Raw genomic sequence first — 6,474 nt, 5'->3', positions numbered from 1 at the left:
AGTGTTACCCAGGGATAGTGTTACCCAGGGATAGTGTTACCCAGGTATACTGTTACCCAGGGATACAGTTGCCCAGGTATATAGTTACCCAGGGATACTGTTACCCAGGATAGTGGTTACCCAGGGATAAAGTGGTTACCCAGGATAAAGCCACCCAGGCATACCGGTCACTCCAGTGATCACACCCTGCAAGATAGTGTCACCCAGGGGATACTGTTACCCAGGATAGTGGTTACCCAGATAGTGTCACCCAGGGACAGTGCTGCAATTCAGGATACCGGTTACCCAGGGTATATGCGTTACCCAGGATAGTGTTACCCAGGGATACTGTTACCCAGGATATGTGTTACCCAGGATACTGTTACCCAGGATAGTGTTACCCAGGATAGTGTTACCCAGGCATAGTGTTACCCAGGGATACTGCTACCCAGGTGGCATAGTTACCCAGGATAGTGTTACCCAGGATACTGTTACCCAGGGATAGTGTTACCCAGGGATACTGTTACCCAGGGATAGTGTCATCTGGGATACTGTTACCCAGGGATAGCAAGCTACTCCAGGATACTGTTACCCAGGCATAGCAACCCAGGATACTGTTACCCAGGATACAGCTGCCCAGGATAGCGTTACCCTAGGATACTCTGTTACCCAGGGATACTGTTACCCAGGATTACCGTTACCCAGGGATAGTGTTACCCAGGGATAGTGTTACTCCAGCTTATACTGTTACCCAGGATACTGTTACCCAGGGATAGTGTTACCCAGGTATAGTGTTACCCAGGATACTGTTACCCAGGATACTGTTTCACCAGGGATACCGTTACCCAGGATAGTGTTACCCAGGATACCGTTAACGTGATACTGTTACCCAGGGATACTGTTACCCAGGGATTACAGTTACCCAGGATACAGCCGTCAAGGATACTGCCACCAGGGATACTGTTACCCAGGGATAGTGTTACCCAGGATAGTGTTACCCAGGGATACTGTTACCCAGGACATAGTGTTATTCAGGATAGTGTTACCCAGGTATAGTGTCAATTCAGGTATAGTTACCCAGGGATACTGTTACCCAGGGATAGTGTTACCCAGGGATACTGTTACCCAGGGATACAGTTACCCAAGTATAGTGTTACCCAGGATACAGTGCCCTCATGCTGTCTTTTCATCTCTCTGTCTGTTCCGAGTGTGTGTGTGTGTGTCTCCCTGTGTCTCTTTGTGTGTGTGTGTGTGTGTGTGTGTGTGTGTGTGTGTGTGTGTGTGTGTGTGTGTGTGTGTGTGTGTGTGTGTGTGTGTGTGTGTGTGTGTGTGTGTGTGTGTGTGTGTGTATAGGCCGGTGCCGCTGGGTCGTGTAGAGGAAGGTTGTGACACAGCAGTGATGCAGCTTGCCGTGACATTAGGCTCACCCAGACGCGTTAGGCTCCTCCCAGCAGGGCCAAACCAGGAAGAAGAAGAAACCAAACAGGAAGAGAGACTCCTGCTCCGCCCCCGATGCCCCAGCGACCGCACAAGATGATCTTGGTCCAACACAGTGACGGCCGCAGCTCTCTGACCGCATCGGGAGAGAGAGAGAGGAGGAGGGGGAGAGGAGGAGGGAGAGGAGAGGGGAACACCCCGCTGCCACCATAGCGCCGCCCCTCCTGAATCTGATTCAGTCGTCTGACGGGGAGCGGGGCGGGAGGCCAGAAGCTGGAGCAGGGAGAAAGCCAAGAGGGGACGACGCCGCAGTGGGAGCAGCAGGGAGAGGGGAGGGGGAGAGGGGATGGAGCTGCAGTCTGTAGGGTCTGGTGAGGGGAAGGAGAACCAAGAGAAAGAGGTTCCACAGGAGAACGGTTCCGGAGTGAAGAACCGGCGATCAGGAGGAGGGGAGGGAGGAGAGCAGGCGGGAGCTCCAAGCGCAGGGAGGAGGCGGGGTCTAAGTCCGTAGCCCGGCGGTAGCTCATCATTGGCTGAGGATGGAGAGAGGGAGGGACAGATCACTAAGAATTACCAGGAGACCTGGTCAGTGGGTGGAGATGTCCGCGCCGTCGCCACGGGAGATATAGAGGCTGCACGCCCCGAAGGCTGCTCCGACGACGAGCCAGAGGTCTGCAGGTAGGTGTTTGTTCATCTCTGTGTGTCTCTGTGTCTCTGTATGTCTCTGTGTGTCTCTGTATGTCCCCTGTGTGTCTCTGTGTGTGTCTGTGTGTGTCTCTGTGTGTCTCTGTGTGTCTCTGTGTGTGTCTCTGTGTGTCTCTGTGTGTCTCTGTGTCCCCTCTCTGTGTGTCTCTGTGTGTCTCTGTGTGTCTCTGTGTCTCTGTGTGTCTGTGTGTGTCTCTGTGTGTCTCTGTGTGTGTCTCTGTGTGTCTGTGTCTCTGTGTGTCTCTGTGTGTCTCTGTGTGTGTCTCTGTGTGTCTCTGTGTGTGTCTGTGTGTCCTCTGTGTCCTGTGTGTCCTGTGTGTCTCTGTGTGTGTCTCTGTGTGTGTCTGTGTGTGTGTCTGTGTGTGTCTCTGTGTGTGTCCTGTGTGTCCCTCTGTGTGTCTCTGTGTGTCTCTGGCAGTGTCTCTGTGTGTCCTGTGTGTCCTCTGTGTGTGTGTGTGTCTGTGTGTGTCTCTGTGTCTCTGTGTGTGTCTGTGTGTGTCTGTGTGTGTCTCTGTGTGTCTCTGTGTGTGTCTCTGTGTCTCCTGTGTCTGTGTGTGTGTCTGTGTGTGTCTCTGTGTGTGTCTCTGTGTGTATTCATGTGTGTGTGTTCATCTCTGTGTGTGTGTGTGTTCACATGTGTGTGTTCATCTGTGTGTGTGTGTGTGTGTGTGTGTGTGTGTGTGTGTGTGTGTGTGTGTGTGTGTGTGTGTGTGTGTGTGTGTGTGTGTGTGTGTGTGTGTGTGTGTGTGTGTGTGTGTGTCATCTCTGTGTGTGTGTGTGTGTGTGTGTGTTCGTGTGTGTGTGTGTGTGTGTGTGTGTGTGTGTGTGTGTGTGTGTGTGTGTGTGTGTGTGTGTGTGTGTGTGTGTGTGTGTGTGTGTGTGTGTGTGTGTGTGTGTGTGTGTGTGTGTGTGTGTGTGTGTGTGTGTGTAGGATCTGCCACTGTGAAGGAGACGAGGAGTGTGTGTTGATAACTCCGTGCACGCTGTACAGGCAGCATGAGGTTTGTTCACCAGGACTGTCTCAACCAGTGGATCAAGTCATCAGACACACACTGCTGTGAGCTGTGCCAATACAACTTCATCATGGAGACTCACCTTAAACCTCTACGTAAGGTACAGAGACCTCAAACACCTGACCTCAACACACCTAACCTCTACACATCTAACCTCAACACACCTAACCTCTATACATCTAACCTCTATACACCTCAACAGATCTAACCTCTATACAACTCAACACATCTAACCTCAACACACCTCAACACATCTAACCTCAACACACCTCAACACATCTAACCTCTATACACCTCAACACACCTAACCTCTATACATCTGACCTCTATACACCTCAACAGATCTAACCTCTATACACCTCAACACATCTGACCTCTATATCCACCTCAACACACCTCAACACATCTAACCTCTATACACCTCAACACATCTAACCTCTATACACCTCAACACATCTAACCTCTATACACCTCAACACATCTAACCTCTACACACCTCAACACATCTAACCTCTACACACCTCAACACATCTAACCTCTATACACCTCAACACATCTGACCTCTATACACCTCAACACATCTAACCTCTATACACCTCAACACATCTAACCTCTATACACCTAACCTCTATACACCTCAACACACCTCAACACATCTAACCTCTATACACCTCAACACATCTAACCTCTATACACCTAACCTCTATACACCTCTACACATCTAACCTCTACACATCTAACCTCTACACATCTAACCTCTATACACCTAACCTCTATACACCTCAACACATCTGACCTCTATACACCTCAACACATCTAACCTCTATACACCTAACCTCTATACACCTCAACACACCTCAACACATCTAACCTCTATACACCTAACCTCTATACACCTCAACACATCTGACCTCTATACACCTCAACACATCTGACCTCTATACACCTCAACACATCTAACCTCTATACACCTCAACACATCTAACCTCTATACACCTCAACACATCTAACCTCTATACACCTCAACACATCTAACCTCTATACACCTCAACACATCTGACCTCTATATCCACCTCAACACATCTGACCTCAACACATCTAACCTCTATACACCTCAACACATCTAACCTCTATACACCTCAACACATATAACCTCTATACACCTCAACACATCTAACCTCTATACACCTCAACACATCTAACCTCTATACACCTCAACACATCTAACCTCTATACACCTCAACACATCTAACCTCTATACACCTCAACACATCTAACCTCTATACACCTCAACACATCTAACCTCTATACACCTCAACACATCTAACCTCAACACATCTAACCTCTACACACCCCTCAACACATCTAACCTCTATACACCTCAACACATCTGACCTCAACACATCTAACCTCTATACACCTCAACACATCTAACCTCTTTACACCTCAACACATCTAACCTCTATACACCTCAACACATCTGACCTCAACACATCTAACCTCTATACACCTCAACACATCTAACCTCTATACACCTCAACACATCTAACCTCTTTACACCTCAACACATCTAACCTCTATACACCTCAACACATCTGATCTCTATATCCACCTCAACACACCTCAACACATCTAACCTCTATACACCTCAACACATCTAACCTCTATACACCTCAACACATCTAACCTCTTTACACCTCAACACATCTAACCTCTTTACACCTCAACACATCTAACCTCTTTACACCTCAACACATCTAACCTCTACACACCTCAACACATCTAACCTCTATACACCTCAACACATCTAACCTCTATACACCTCAACACATCTGACCTCTATACACCTCAACACATCTGACCTCAACACATCTAACCTCTACACATCTAACCTCTATACACCTCTACACATCTAACCTCTATACACCTCAACACATCTGACCTCTATACACCTCAACACATCTGACCTCTATACACCTCAACACATCTAACCTCTACACATCTGACCTCTATACATCTAACCTCTACACATCTGACCTCAACACATCTAACCTCTACACATCTAACCTCTATACACCTCAACACATCTGACCTCTATACATCTCAACACATCTGACCTCTATATACACCTCAACACATCTGACCTCAACACATCTAACCTCTATACACCTCAACACATCTGACCTCTATATACACCTCAACACATCTGACCTCAACACATCTAACCTCTATACACCTCAACACATCTAACCTCTACACACCTCAACACATCTAACCTCTACACATCTAACCTCTACACACCCCTCAACACATCTAACCTCTATACACCTCAACACATCTGACCTCAACACATCTAACCTCTACACACCCCTCAACACATCTAACCTCTATACACCCCTCAACACATCTAACCTCTATACACCTCAACACATCTAACCTCTATACCTCTCTACACATCTAACCTCTATACACCTCAACACATCTAACCTCTATACCTCTCTACACATCTAACCTCTACACATCTAACCTCTATACACCTCAACACATCTAACCTCTATACCTCTCTACACATCTAACCTCTACACATCTCTACACATCTAACCTCTATACACCTCAACACATCTAACCTCTACACATCTAACCTCTACACATCTAACCTCTACACACCTCAACACATCTAACCTCTACACACCCCTCAACACATCTAACCTCTACACACCCCTCAACACATCTAACCTCTATACACCTCAACACATCTAACCTCTATACCTCTCTACACATCTAACCTCTACACATCTCTACACATCTAACCTCTATACACCTCAACACATCTAACCTCTATACCTCTCTACACATCTAACCTCTACACATCTCTACACATCTAACCTCTACACACCTCAGCACATCTAACCTCTACACACCTCAACACATCTAATCTCTATACACCTCAACACATCTAACCTCTATATCCACCTCAACACATCTAACCTCTATACACCTCAACACATCTAACCTCTATACACCTCTACACATCTAACCTCTATACACCTCAACACATCTAACCTCTATACACCTCTACACATCTAACCTCTATACACCTCTACACATCTAACCTCTACATACAACTCAACACATCTAACCTCTACACACACCTCAAGCCCATGCTGTCAGACACCATGATGGGACTCAGTGGAGCTGCCCATGCTGTCAGACACCATGATGGGACTCAGTGGAGCTGCCCATGCTGTCAGACACCATGATGGGACTCAGTGGAGCTGCCCATGCTGTCAGACACCATGAGGGGACTCAGTGGAGCTGCCCATGCTGTCAGACACCATGA

At 47.5% G+C, this 6,474-nt stretch overlaps 1 pseudogene; it reads left to right on the top strand.

The window, feature by feature from the left end:
• Positions 1 to 1,670: 1,670 nt before the first annotated feature.
• LOC124030726 lies at positions 1,671 to 3,234 on the top strand (annotated as a pseudogene).
• Positions 3,235 to 6,474: the final 3,240 nt, after the last annotated feature.

This window comes from Oncorhynchus gorbuscha, unplaced genomic scaffold (assembly GCF_021184085.1).
Source record: "Oncorhynchus gorbuscha isolate QuinsamMale2020 ecotype Even-year unplaced genomic scaffold, OgorEven_v1.0 Un_scaffold_14528, whole genome shotgun sequence".
NCBI classification, from domain to species: Eukaryota; Metazoa; Chordata; class Actinopteri; order Salmoniformes; family Salmonidae; genus Oncorhynchus; species Oncorhynchus gorbuscha.
The sequence above is the reverse complement of the archived record's forward strand: the minus strand, read 5'-3'. Positions and strand labels throughout refer to the sequence as shown.